At 45.9% G+C, this 14,587-nt stretch overlaps 1 protein-coding gene across 1 annotated transcript in view; it reads left to right on the top strand.

Moving 5' to 3' along the window:
• Positions 1-1,299: 1,299 nt before the first annotated feature.
• The window catches only part of INO80D (INO80 complex subunit D), a gene marked incomplete at its 3' end in the record, with an annotated part of 97,640 nt that continues 84,352 nt past the window's right edge, over positions 1,300-14,587 (top strand). Inside the window, 2 exon segments of the mRNA XM_080932896.1 lie at positions 1,300-1,434; positions 9,340-9,442.

The following is a 14,587-nucleotide window of genomic DNA, read 5'->3' as shown; positions in this document are numbered from 1 at the left end:
TCAACAGGCTGACACTACACTGGACGTTCTTAACATTTCAACACTAGGGAAAAGAAACACACCCCTCAAATCTGTGTTCCAAGAAGCCAACAGCAATAAATGCAATGCACCAAAGACCTGAACATTAAGTAATCTATGTAGACTAAAAGAAAATAACACAAACGGAACTCTAGATACAATTCTTAATAAACAATTTTACTTGAAGAAAATCCAAGGCATCTTCTAGTCTGTTGCTAGGTTTACATCTTTCTTCTTGGGCCACTAGACTAACAGGCTTGCTCTGCTGTACTGAGTTTAAACACACAGTACTTCTATTTGCACCGTGAAAAATAAACAGCCGTATTATGCCTGTCAATAGGTTTTACTTACATTGCTTTGAGAGAAGACAAAAGCCATCTCTTTACAATTGATTCGCAGGAGCCTCAGCGCCTCAGATACCAAAACCACAAAATCTTAACTCTAACACATGGAAACGTAAGTACGAATACATACAACATAAACAAGCACTAAGATAAAGACAATAACATGACCTCTAAGTCTCTGAAGTGCCAATTTACAGACTGGCCACCAGATACAGAACTTGGACCTGCTACAGAGGAAAATCATTATTAGTCTGAAAAATAAAAGTAAGCTGCCACTGTCACCCTCATGGACAAAGTTAACATGGAAAATAATAATATGGTAAAACCTGTATCTTGTAAAGCTTTCTTTCCATCAGAAGGTGCAGAAACATTCCCCACCACGGAGCACACGACCTCGTTTCTGTTTCTTCCCCGCTTTTCCTCAAGTATGAACCTTTTCCAGAGTTGACGAGAGGTCGAAATTTGTACTTTATTCGGAGCCAATGCACTTCTCCCCTTGGCACCTCTCCTCTGCCTCCAAGATGGTAGGAAAGTTGTCGTTTCGGAGGGCAGAGGAACTACTCTGTGGTGTTATGTCCTCGCAGTGCCTGTAGTGGTGCTGTAGGAGGCTGCTGCCTCTTCTGTGCAGGCGAGCAGCCCTGCCTTCTTGGCTGGAGAGTATATTCAGGGATTTCCCCTTAATGATCACCGACCCTGGGAGCACTTTTTAGTTTCCAAAATAAAAAAATATGATCCTCACCCCTCTTGTTAGACAGGGAAAGACTCTTGCTGAAGCCCAGGGAAGGAGCAGTACCAGCCGCGCTCCCTAGTCCATTGCCTTCGCTCTCTGATCTGTCAGCCTAGCCGAGGGGGGGGGGGGGGTGGAGGAAGGAGAAAAAAAAAAAAAATCAAAAAAAAAAAAAAAAAAAAAAGCAGCTGAAAGGTAAGCAGAGGCGGCCCCAGGCCCGGCCCACATCCCCGGGCTCCCGTAGGGCGGCGGGCTGGGCCGCGCAGGCAGGGCGGGCGGCGAGCGCGCTTACGTGAGGCCGGGGATTCGCCGGCCCACGCCAGGCCGCGGGCGGAGAATGAAAGGGTGAGTGGGGCCGGGCTGGGGTGGCGGGGGATGGGAGACCGGGGGCCTCGGGGACGCCCGCGGGCAGCGACGGCGGGGGTTCCGGCGGTGGACTGAGCGCGGCGAGCGGCGCGGCCTGCGCGGGCCGGGCCCCGGGAGTGCTGCGGAAGGGGGGCGCCCTAGGCCTCGGGCCCCACGGCGGCCGCGCCCTGCCCCCGCGCCACAGGCCTCCCGCGCCCCTGGGGTCCCCCGGGGCCTCCGGGCGGGCGGGCCGGCTGCATCCTGCGCCGGCCGCAGGCTCTCCCGCGGGACGGAAGGTCGGGCGGCGGGGACCAGGGCGGCGGGGCCTTGGAGTGGGGACTGTGCGGCAGCACCCCGTCCCCGGGCATCGCGCTGACGGGGCCCCCCGGATTCCGGTAACTGTTGGGTTTATTTATCCCCCCCCCCTCCCGCTCCTCGGCGCTCCGGGCGGCCTGGCCGGGGCGGGGCGGGCGGCCTGGCGGGCGTGGGGTGGAGGGGCGGCGAGGAGTCAGGTGCAGCCGCGGCCCGGAAAGTTTCCTTTTAGGCCCGAATTGGGGGCTGCCTTCTCTCCGGGGAGCCCCGGTCCTAGCGCCCGGGACCCCCCGAGGGCGTGGGGGAGAGCACTCGGCTGGCTCGAAACTCTTTGCCAGTTCCTGTCCGTTCAAGGTACTCCGCCCCTGCACCCCTCGCCCGCGCCCCACCCCACTCCCAGCGATCCCCGACGGGCTTGCCAACTCCAGCCCATTCCCCAAGAGCTCCGGGGCCCGGGGAGAAGCCTTCTCTTCCGGTTTGGAAAAGTTTTCAAGGGATTTTTCGTAGCTTTATTAGTTAGTGACTCGGCTTTCGGGGGCGGGAAAGGGAGGAGGTAAATTCAGGTGCTGTTTCTATTGCAAAGTCTGTGTCCATCGGCCTCCCCTCCTTTTCTTCTTCTTCTTTTTTAATCCGGCACCCCATCAGACAGCCGAGGGGGTTGCTACTTGTGCATTTATTACCCCCACCTTTTCTCCCGGACTCCTTTGGGTCCCCCTCTCTGGACAGCTCCGGCAGGAAGGTAGTAAGTAGAGAGCAAACTGTCAGGGAGAGGGGCAGGACCAGGCAGGCTTCTGGAGCAGTCCCCTGCCCTCAGTTGTAGGACTTTACCCCCTTTTACTTGGTCACTTGTCCGGTCAGAACCGACTCAGAAACCGAAGCCAGAGGGGGAGACCTCGGCTGACAGACGGTGCACTCGAATTTGGCAGGAAGGAGCTGGAGGGCCGGGCGGGTTGTGAAGTAAGGTCTACCTGTTTCAGGGGCAGTGGCTGATTTGTTCTAATGCTGTTTAGATAGATACGAGATGTCCTTAGGTGTCACTCTAGAATAGAAACCATGGGGTTTTGTGGAAACTTAAAAAGTTAATATTGCTACAGCTGGGAGATCGGAGGGTCTGTGGAGGGGCCCTTGAACTGAACATACTTTGGCTTTGGCCTACCCTGTAAACGAACTCGATTTTTGGGTCTGTTTTGGTGCCTATCAGCTCTGAAACTCTCCCCCCCCCCCCACTTCTTTTTCTTTCGTGTAGTAAACCTAAGTTTCCAAATAAAGGATTTCTTTCCTTTCAAGGATAGGCTGTTTCTCGAGGCCACAACTGTCCACCTGGGTGTTGTTTCATGTTGAAATTGCAGTGTACCTGGCCCTGCCACCCCCAACCCCAGTGTGTGCACGTGTAGAGAGTTCATTTGATTTCCTTTAGTAGTTCTTTTTTCCCCCATACTTCTCTCAGAGCTTGGGACTGTGTGTGTGTGTGAGTGTGTGTGAGTGTGCTCGCGCATGGGTGTGTGTGTGCATGGGTGTGTGTGTGCGTGCGTATGCCGGTGCTTGTGTGCCCTGCTTGGTTGGAGGTTGCTGGCAGACGTGGTCCAGGCTACAGGGCAGTTAGTGAAAAGCTGCCTGTCAATTTCAGAGCAGTGGGTAATCCATGACTCGGTCAGCACTGGCTTCTGTCAGGCATCACACTGAGGTTCCTTACGTGATTCTTATCAAGGATCCCTTGCTTTTGTCTGGCTAAAATAGAGCCCTGTTTGTAGATATCCAGTCATTTAGAATTGTGCCTAAGAAAGTCTTGATATTTCAAGATGGTATGGATTTGGTATCAAAATGCAAATTACTTGTAATGATTGTTTTATCATTATTGATTAATTGAAATTGCTTATTGACTAGGGTGTTTTCATGTATGTGTGTAGCAAAAACCATTATTTCTGTTGTCAGTGGCCCTTATTCTTAGAGCAAACTCCATAGAAGAAAAATCATTCTGAGTTCTTTTTCCCAGCATACTTTAAAAGTTGAAAGAAATCTTGCTATTCTGTAATATTTTTAATGCTTATCATCAGCTTCATATTCTTGGAGTTTGAAAAAATGTGTATGTAAAAGTACTGAAAAGTTTATGATTTTCCCCCATCCTGTCCCAAACAATTTAATTCTGTGCCGTAATACACTTGGGGACTATTTTATTCCTGAAAAAAAAATGGTAGATTTGATATTTTAAAATTTAATTTCAAATTAATAAGAGACTTTATGAGAACATACGGAATTAGTTTTAAATCGAAAGAGAATGTCTTTTTCACTGAGTTTTTTTGTTTAAAAAGTAGATAGTTAGCCAGGCAGTGGTGGCATAGATCTTTAATCCCATCACTCAGGAGACAGAGGCAGAGGCGTGCGGATCTCAGAGTTTGAGGCCAACCTGGTCTACAGAGAGAGTTATAGGGCAGCTAGGACTACACAGAGAAATCTTGTCTCAAAAAAGAAAAAGTAGAAATTAAATTTTTACATCTTCTCTGAAAGATTCTAGCCTATCTCCACAGTTCGTGTGTGTGTGTGTGTGTGTGTGTGAGTGTGTGTGTGTGTGTGTGTGTGTGTGTGTGTGTGGTGTTTTGCCTGCAGGTGCGTGTCTGTGCACCATGTGGGTATGATGCCTGAGAAGGCCAGAAGAGGGTGTCAGATCCCCTGTAACTGGAGTTCCAGGTGGTTTGAGCAGACACAGTGGTGCTGGGACTGAACCCTGGATCCTTTGACTAGCAGCAAATGTTCTTGTTTGCTGAGTTCTCTGTCTGGTCCCATTGCTACTAATTTGAAAGGATTGAAGTTTTTAGTTTAGGTAGACTTAAACAATCTGAAGTCTTAGCACTTAAAAGCAAGCAAGCACTTGGAATTCATCCTTCCCTAAGATCTTCTGGGCACAGCTGAATTCTAGGTCTGCAACAGGGTTTAGATACCAGGAAACCTGGCTGTCTGCATCTGAAAACAGCTTCTTCCCACACCTGCTAACCTGTGAAGCAGTAGGTGAGACTGCCTGGAGAAAGCACTGGGTAGGATCTAGGGTGAATACCGCTCTGGTCTCAAAGCCAGCCACTACCCACTGCATCAGCTGTGGTTGTATCCCAGAGGCCTCTGGGTAAAGGCTGACTTAAGACAGTGTGCTCCTGGCCATTCAGATTCAGGAGAAACTTAAGTTACAATGTTAGGCCTCCTGACTCAAGCTGACAGACTGCTTGGTTCTGATTGGTTTGCACATATACGATATTTATCTATCTGGTTAGATAGTTATGAGAAAGGGTCTATTTTGGAGACAGGGTCTCTCAGCCTGGAACTCCTTTGGTTAGGCTAGCCTTTGATTTACAGTGATCTTCCCACTTGTGCCTTCTGAATGCTGGCCTTAGGGATCAGTGCTACAATTCTCAGTGTGATTTCTTTACTCTCAAAACTAATTCTTAGGCAGAGATGGCAGTGGGTACCATAATCAGGGCTAGAGGAGTTGAGAGCAGAGGATCTCAAAATCAAGGCCAGTCTGGTGTGACCCCGCTCCCCCCCCCCCCAGTCCCTCTCAGGAAAACCCACAGCTCTGGTGAACTCTTGCCATCACATGTTTGTCCATGGTTGGACAGGGCTTTGGGTTGGACAGGCCCTGATCCCTTTTCCTCTTAGTCTTTGGTTTCTTTATCAGGAAATAAAAATAAAATTCTTTGCTATAGGATTAGTGATTTTCCTAGCCTACCTATGTTCTGTGGTAACACTGTCTAAGTAACACCTTGTTTCTTTGTTATTTTTCTTACTAAAATACATTCTCATACTGTATTTGGAGAATCCACCTGTCCATCCCACTCAGGATAATAACATTTTGGTGCCTTTCTGTGTTTGTCCGAGGTGTATGCCCGGCACAAGTACAAGCTTAGTCAAAGTCGTGTGCTTTCGGATGCTTAAAGTGTGAGCTTTAGGATTCAATTGGTCTTTAGTCTTAGTGATGTGACAGCTTATAATTAATATTAATATTTTAAAAATGTTGCTGTATTTTATTTCTCTCTGTGTGTGTGTCAGTGTGTGCCACAGCGGGTATGTGGGGGCCCAGAGGACAACTGGTGGGAATCAAGTTTTCTGATTCTACCAGATGGGTCCCAGGAATTGAACTCAGCCTGTCAGGGTTGACAGAAAGCACCTCTAGCCACTGAACCATCTTGGCAGGCCCTAAAACTAACCTTACCGTTCAAAATAAAATAAATCTTGCTCAGTGTGCTGGCACACGCCTTTAGTCCCAGTACTCAGGAAGCAGAGGCAGGAGGATCTTGGTGAATGTGAAGCTAGTCTGGTCTACTACATAGTGAGTTCCAGAGCTTAATAAGGAGAACTTATTATAAAATAATAATACTAATATTTATAATTTATAGATATTATTGTTATTATTTGAAGAGGCAGGCTGGAGAGATGGCTCAGTAGTTAAGAGTATTTGCTGCTCTTCTAGAAAACTAAAATTTGGTTCCAGCACCCACAGTCTCGGCTCACAAGCTTCCTGAAACTCAAGCTCCAGATGCTGATACCCTCCCTGGACTGGTGCACCAGCACACACACTCATACACCCACACAGACACAGTCCTGTCCACACAATAGAAATAAAGAAGTGAGGCGCTGGAGAGTGGGATAAGAGTGTGAGCTGCTCTCCTAGAAGATCCAAGTTCAGTTCCCAGCCCCTGACTGCAACTCTGGATCTTGAGGGTCAGACACTGCTCCCTCACGTTCACAAACCCATACACAGACCCTCTCATAATGTCATGATCTGAAATAAACAGCTATTGATTTTATTAATCTCAGCTTCAAGTTAGGACTGGTAGCTCGTGTCTGTAGTCTGAGAACTTGGGAGGCTGTCAGGAGTACTGTGAGTTCAGTGTCAGCCTGGGCCAGGGTGAGACTTGTCTCCAAGAAACAAAGTCTGTGTGTCGGTGAGATGGGAGTGGTCTCACCTGTCCTGTAGCACGGCTGTGGAAATAAGGCTCTGCACTTTCAGAGCGGCGAATTTGCTTTGTACCTTTAAGTTTTTCCTTCCCTTTTGGTGGCACTAAGCTTTGGACCCAGGGCCTTGTGAGTGCCTTGAATTTGACATCCTCTGCCCCTGTGCCCTTAGGAATAGTTACTTCTGTGGCTTTGGCCCGGGCAGCTTCAGCTTGTGGTCATGGACGGCTGACTCGGGGTGGCCTGAGAAAGTGACAGGAGTCATTGGATCAGCTGCCTTTCTAGCCTGACAATTAAAAAAAAAATCCAAAAATACATTTTTACTTGTTTTGGTTTAAAAAGAGAATCTCTAGCAGTAAATATGACTTTGAATCTCTGAACCTGCAGAGTGGAGATTTTAGGCCTGTAATGTTACTTATGGGTCACAGGTATTGGTCATTGAACCCCGGGCTTCTAGCTGTATCTCCAGGTAGCTCTCCCTCCCTTTTCCCTTCCCCTAGTTTTCTTCTGGTGAAGAAGGGGCTGGGTTAACCTGGAGAGTTTTTCTACTCTGGCTGGGGAGGCCTTTGCAAGGGCTTTCACGGGTGTTTCTGCCCTAAGCAAATGGGAGGAGTTAGGTATTTTGGGAGGTGGGACCTGCAACTATGAAGAAGTGCCTAGGGACAATAAATAGAGTGTTCTGTATTGCAAATTGTGGTTCTGTGTGGCCTTGGAGCAGGGAATATGGAGTGGTGCGGGAGTGTAGACTTGTCTCTCTGATGGTAAGGAACGTGAGTTTCTGTGAGTCTTGGAAGTGACCCCGAAGGTCTTTGGCCAATAAGACTTTACTTAGAATAGCGCGGGTCAGAGTTGTAGTTGAGAGTAGACAGTGAAGGAGGACAAGACTGGATGGCCAGTGAGGCATCCTCAGGAGACAACCAGGAGGGTTGGAGCTAAGGAGGCTGAGAGCCAGAGAGAGCAGAAGGTGACAGAGACTGTTTAGGGGGTCAGCTGGCCTCAGTGTGGCTAAGTGGAGTGCAGGCTGGGTGGGAGTCATGCTCTGAGAGCAGCTGACGTGGGAGAAGAGGTAGATCTGACCACAGTGAATCTCAGGAAATGAAAGTGGACTGTGTACGTGATGGACAAGTGAGAATAGCTCCCTAGAAATACCCCGTGTGACTTAGGCTTTTGTGTATTAATGATTTTTATAGATGAAACATCATAAAATAACTTGGTCTTGAATGTTTATTTAGAAATTTCAACTAGCTGCTGACCTGAAAATGTTAAATTTTGTGAGAAATTTTACATACTGAAAGCTTGGAAGGTCTTGAAGGTAGAGCTAGATTTCAATTTTTAATGTTTTCTTTGTGTGTGTTGAGAGAGGGTTCGTGTAGCTGGTGGTCTTGAACTTGTAGTCAGTCAGCTTCCCACCCAGCTTCTATTTGTTTGTTTTTCTTTTCTTGAGACAGTATCTTACACTAGTTCTAGCTGGTCTAAGTGAGTTCACAGCAATTCTTCAGCCTCAACCTCCCTAGTGTTGAGAATATAGGAGTAAAGAGCCACCACACTTGTGAGGTCTGCCTTTTTTTTTTTATTCAGTAACTTGCTGAAACTTGTTTGCGTTGGAGCCTTTAGAAGAGCAAAGTTTGCTGAAGTCTGCCTGTGGTCCACTTCTACCCCACCTGAGGCCTTTCATCATATGCCGCTATAAAGTGAAATTAAAAGAAGCTTGGCCAGCATTGCAGTCTGAGTGTGGAGGCAAGGGACGGGAGGCCAGGAGAAAGTGGGCCAGGGTGTCAGATCCTCCAGGAAACCCACATAGGAAAAGTGGACGGATTCTGTACCCGAGGAGTCTTTGGTCTCAAATTCTTAGAACAAAGGAAACTGAGTTTAGCCACAGCTTAATTTTTCTCCTTAGTGGTCTTGCAGTGTAGGATTTCTGCAACAGTTGTGACATGGGCAGGGATTCAGGAAGCATTTGTTGTAAAGAATAATTATCTAGAGCTGATGACTGTTGTAATCAAATCAGTCATGGTGTGTGTGGTGTGCACACAGTGTGCACACATGTGCCAGTGAAAACTCGACGTCCAGGCATCAGACATTGTTCCAATGGGTTGTTTGACTTTGTTGTTGTTTTGTTTTTGAGACAGGGCCTCCCTATGTATCCCTGGCTGTCCAGGAACTTAGCATGTAGACAGGCTAGCCTCCCATTCACAGAAATGCACCTGCTTCTGCTTCTCAAATGCTGGGATTAGAAGGGGTGTGTCACCAAGCCTGGCTTCTACTAGTGCTTTTTGTCAGAAGAAAAATCAATGCCTTAGTGCTCTTTACAAAGCTAGAGACATTTTTAGATGTAGATTTTAAATGTGGAACACAGGAGTAAGTTGTCAGTGCATTTTGTAACTCCAGCCCCAAGGAGGTAGGAGGGCGGGAATCAGTGGAGGCTTATACTATACCATTAGAAACCCGCTAGCAGCTGGGAGAGGGCATTTTACCCTGGATTGGAGATGAAAATGATAATACTAATAAACTACTGCTTACCGCTTCTAATAGTAGCTACTGTTAAGTGATTACTATGTGCTGGGTACCATGCTAAAAACGTGTTCTTGGACTACCTAATTTAATTCTGCTAAGCAACTAAATGAGGTACATACAGCTATCTTCCCTTTACAGATGAGAAAATTGACCAGATTTGAGCCCCATCCCTGATTCTTCCCAGAGGCAATGAGTGATCTCTCCGCTGCATAAACTACCCTAACCCTTTCAAATAAACCAGGTAAGGGCATTTAACTAATTTAAATTCATATTGTGAATTTATTTGTACACCTACCTTCTGAGGAGACTTGGAGACATAACAGGTATTTGATAAGCCATTTATTTATAATTACTTTGGCATGTGTTTGATTATGATTTCATATTTTTGGGAGATGGGCAGGTTTCTCTTCTAGTCTTAGTTGATACATTTTCATTTTCAGTCAAATTTTATTACATTTTACATTAATGTATGGGTGTTACAGTTTGAGAATTAGTATAGTCGGGCAGGAGAGATGGCTCAGCGGTTAAGAGCACTGACTGTTCTTCCAGAGGTCCTGAGTTCAATTCCCAACAACTACATGGTGGTTCACAACCATCTGTAATGGGATCTGATGCCCTCTTCTGAAGACAATGACAGTGTGCTCATATACATGAAATAAATAAATAAATCTGTTAAAAAAAGAATGGTAATAAGAGGAGGCTTGTCCGCTTTTTTAAAAAAAGAATTAGTATAGTCTATTTAGCTACTTAATTTTTTTCTTGATCAAATGACACTAAAATTCACTTTAAAAGACACAAAAGAGGGTTATTTAATAATTGCAGTACATCTTATACACTTTGAGTAGACAACGTGGAATTATGAGTTACTGTTTGTGGACTGAAGACATGGCTTAGCAGGTAAAGGTATTTGCTTCCAAACCTGAAGACCTGGGTAGTTTGACCCCTGGAACCCACATGTTGGAAGGAGAGATTAAAATCCTGAACATTGTCCTCTGACTCTACAATGCATGCTGTGGCACACACACACACACACACACACACACACACACACACACCTACCCCAAAATGGGGTGAAAAATAAAAATTGTTTAGATTTTATTTAGATTAGTTCAGTTTCCAGTAAGAGTCTGTATTGGGGGCTGGGAAGATAACCTAGGAAGTAGACCTGACCTGAATTCAGGTTCCTGGAAGCCATGTTAAATGCAGACATAGCATGTGTCTGTAATCCAAGTTGTCCAGGGTGAGATGGAGGTCAGCTGACATGGAGCATGAAGTGCCATGGAGGGTGAGGACTGATATGAGGCCTGTCCTCTGACATTCACACACATGTGCACGTGAGCATCCTCACACACAGATATGTACACATATGTACACAGAGCTATAGAAATGAATAGTTATAGATATTTGTGTAGACAACATGCACTAATTAGGATCTGATAATGCTCAAGTTGGCCCTGGGGAGCCTTTTGTTTCTTAGGAAGGAAGATGGCAGGATGGGCAGTTTACAGAGAGAATGTGATAGGAGCCTAAGCTGAACCATGCCAGAGCACGTCAGAGGAGCAGAGGTGGGCTCGGGCGCACGTAGGTGTGAGGCAATTTCTGAGGGTTTTGTTTTTATGTTTGACACAGGGTCTCACTATATAGTCCTCGCTGGCCTAGAGATCCCAGTTTAGACCAGGCTGGCCTCAAACTCACAGAAATCCTCTTTCCTGTGCCTCCTGAGTGCTGACAATAAAGGCATGTGATACCATGTCTGGTGCCTGAATTGTATTTTTAAAGATGGGCTAGTGGGACCGAAGAGATGGCTCAGCAGTTAGGAGCATGTAGTTAGTGTTCTTGCAGAGGAGTAAGTTTGGTTTTCAGTATGATGTTGGGTGCCTTACACCTGCCTATAACTCTAGCTATAGCAGCTCCAATGCCTTTGGTCTCCACAGACACTGTACTCACACTCAAAACATAATTAAAAAAAACAAAACCTGGATGAGGGCTGACTGGAAAAAAGCGCACCACATAGAAGTGAATGGGGTGATGTCTGTTCTAGGTCTTGGTGAGAGCACAGGGGCCCTAGGTGTCCCGAGTTGTAACAGCCCACCCCAAGTATCTAGTTTTTTTGCATGTATTGCATGTGTGGGTTATAGGCCTCTAAAGGAAGAAGGTATACCCTCTTACTGTTAGAAGCTTAACATGGCTCTTACTATTATAACCACCATGGCTACTGTACAAGTGATCTTTTCATCACGCCTTAGTAGATCAGTCCTTGCTATTGAGTCTAAAAGCACAAGAATTTCTTTAATAACATGTTGTTTATTTAACATTAGAAAATAGGTCTCAAGCCTGTTCAGATAGCTAAGAGGGAGAAGGCACTTGCTGCTCAGTCTGAAAAACTTGAGTTTTGTTCCCAGAACCCACATAGAGGGCAGAAAAAGAGAACTGACTTATAAGGAGTCTTCTGATCTTCATCCTTTTTGGTCTTCACATGTGTGTGAGCTTGTCTACACACACACACACACAGAGTGAGAGACACAGTGACACACACACACACACACACACACACACACACAGACAGAGAGAGAGAGAGAGAGAGAGAGAGAGAGAGAGAGAGAGACAGGCGATGTCACACACTGAGGTCCCAGCACTTGAGAAGTAGACATAGGAGGATCAGAAGTTCAAGATCATCCTTGGTTACATAGAGACTTCCAGGCAACATTGGGCTGTGATCTTCTTTTAAAAAGTAAAACAAAACAAGATAAAATTGGAAAATAGATATTTATTATAAAAGTAATTATGTTGTAAAAATTACATGATAAATATTTTATTGTTTTGATTGTTATTATGGGGTATTAAAATATTTTTAAGGTATATTTGTTTGTGTATATGGTCCTGTGAATTCAGGCTTGGCAACTTATTGCTCCTATTAAAGTGCATTTTACTACACATAATGTTTTTTTAAGTGGGAGCTTGCTGTGTATGCTAGGGTGACCTCAAACTCCTAGAGATTTACCTGCCTCTGCCTCCCAAGTTTCAGGAGTAAAAGCATGAGCCACTGCACCCCGCCTTCCATACAGGATCCTTTTCCTTTGAGACAGGCCTCACTATGTAGCCCTCACTGGCTGGAACTTGCTATGCAATCAGGCAGTACTTAAACTCAGACGTTGTCTGCCTTTGGGTTAATCATGTGCCTACACAGAATTTTCTAAAGTTGTTTTTGGTTAACCATAGTAGTACAGTTAAATCTATGTTCCCCTCCTCTAAAGCAACTGAAGAAACCAAAAAGAAACTCCTGGCCAGGCAGTGTGAGGGAGTGGTCTCAAGTGTAGTGATCTTGAGAATGTTGGAGTGACCGCCTCCTTCAGCACAGTAAGGGGAATGGCTCTCCACGGAGCTGGTCCAGCCTGGGGTCAGACCCAGCAGACACCGTGCTTGAAGTGGCAGTCTGGTCTGAGTGACTGTGATGGGCTCTCCGGCTGGAGAAGGTGGAGCTTAGTTGTAAACTGCAGCACTTCCATTTTGCAAGACAGAGTAGAGGAGAAACTGGTAGCAAGTTGCTGCCAGTTGATTATTTTCGTCAACCGAAGAAAAATAAATACCTTTCCTCCCCTGCTCTGTCTTGTGGGTGCTTGTGGGAACTAGCTAGCTAGCCTCAAGGGAAGAGTATTTGTGATGAACACTTCCAGAAACAGCAGACAGGTGAAAATTGTTATTCAGTAGCTCTCTGTGGTAGGAGGTGGAGGTGAGATGTTGCTCTTTTGAAAATGGAGAAAAGATGGGATAAAAAGCTCAAGAACTAATACGCAGACAACAGGCATTAAGGATGGGCTGGTGTCCAAGAGTTCAAAATAAAAATCTCCCATTGTGCAAAGTCACTATTTTCTTGTTTTTTTCAAGACAGGGTCTCTGTGTAGCATGGCTTTCTTGAAACTCACTTTGTAGACCAGGCTGGTCATAAACTCACAGATATCCACCTGCCTCTGCCTCCCATAGTTCTGGGACTAATGCTGTGACTACTGTATGTGGTTATGAAGGTCACTTTCAGAGCAGTGGATGAGGGGGGGACAAACTAAGAGAACTAAGAAAGACTAGAGAGCCAAGCATGGTGGTTCACCTGGTAATCCTAGCACTTGGGAAGCTGAGGCAGGAGGATTGCATGAGTGTGAAGCCGCTACTCTGGTCTGTACAGTCTCAGGTCTGCCCAGATGGGGGATGATAGATGGGGACTTGCAGTAGAAACTTAAAGGGTCTTTAGAAAGTCAGTTGTGTTGAATGACGTCTGCTGGGGCAAACCCGTGGAGAACATGTTGCTGCAATGAACACAGTGAAAAGATGTTCTGCTAAAACAAACATGTAAAAGGACATTTGATGAAAGATTCTTTGCTAACGACACATATATTGGTCCACCTACATTGCGTAGTTGAGCTGCATTTGTCAGGACTCCATAGAGAAATGCACCAAGACTTCTGATGGTGTGCTGCAGTTTCTTGCCACTTCCGAGGACTTGGGCCAATTGACCATGTGATGTTAGCTAAGACTGACACACATGTTGAGACAAGACCCATAAAGAACACGTGGTGTCTGGAGGGAGTATAAATAGAGCTCAGAGGACAGTGAGGACAGTGACAGAGGCTGAGCTTGGCTTGCTTACATACAACACTTGGTCTCGTATCTTCACTGATCTTCGCTTTGCTGAGAGAGGCACAGCTAAGAACTTCTCTTGACATCTCTCCTGGCTCCTCCTGCTGACTCCTGTGACTCTGCTAGGTAGGGCGGCCACTGCTGATTCATGTTTGCTATCTCAACTCTACCGAGCTGGAGAATCCATGAAGTATTTGCAAGTAGATCGAGCTGCTGCTATAGACCTGTGAACTAAACTGCCTATTTCAACACAGATGGGAGTTGCTCCAAACAACCATTTCTAAACAGGTCCACTTTCCCCATATCTTTTCTTTTTCACTACCTCTGGTGGGTGGTGGGTTAGAAGGGAGGTTAAAGCGAATAAGAACCTTTATTAAAAATAAGCTTTAAAAAATTAAAATTACAGGGACCCTAGAAACCCAGCTGATTAATAAGTGAAGGTGTCAGCAAAATAAACAAGGTAGAAAAACTTCAAAAAAAGAAAACAAGACACAAAGGTTTTTTTCAAGGCTGGAGAGTTGGCCCAGTAGTTGAGAGCACTTGCTGGTCTTGCAGAGGACCCTGGTTCACTTCCCAGAACCCCATAGTGCTTCACGGTCACAGTCACCTGTGACTCGGGTTTCATCAGATCTGATACCCTCTTCTGACCCCTGTGGGCATGCACATGTTGCACAAACATACATGCAGATGAAGCATTCATATACATAAAATAAATAAATCTAGAAGAAACTTTTCTTGAGACACGGTCTTGCTCACT

This window comes from Micromys minutus (assembly GCF_963924665.1).
Source record: "Micromys minutus genome assembly, chromosome: 19".
NCBI classification, from domain to species: domain Eukaryota; kingdom Metazoa; phylum Chordata; class Mammalia; order Rodentia; family Muridae; genus Micromys; species Micromys minutus.
The sequence above is the reverse complement of the archived record's forward strand: the minus strand, read 5'-3'. Positions and strand labels throughout refer to the sequence as shown.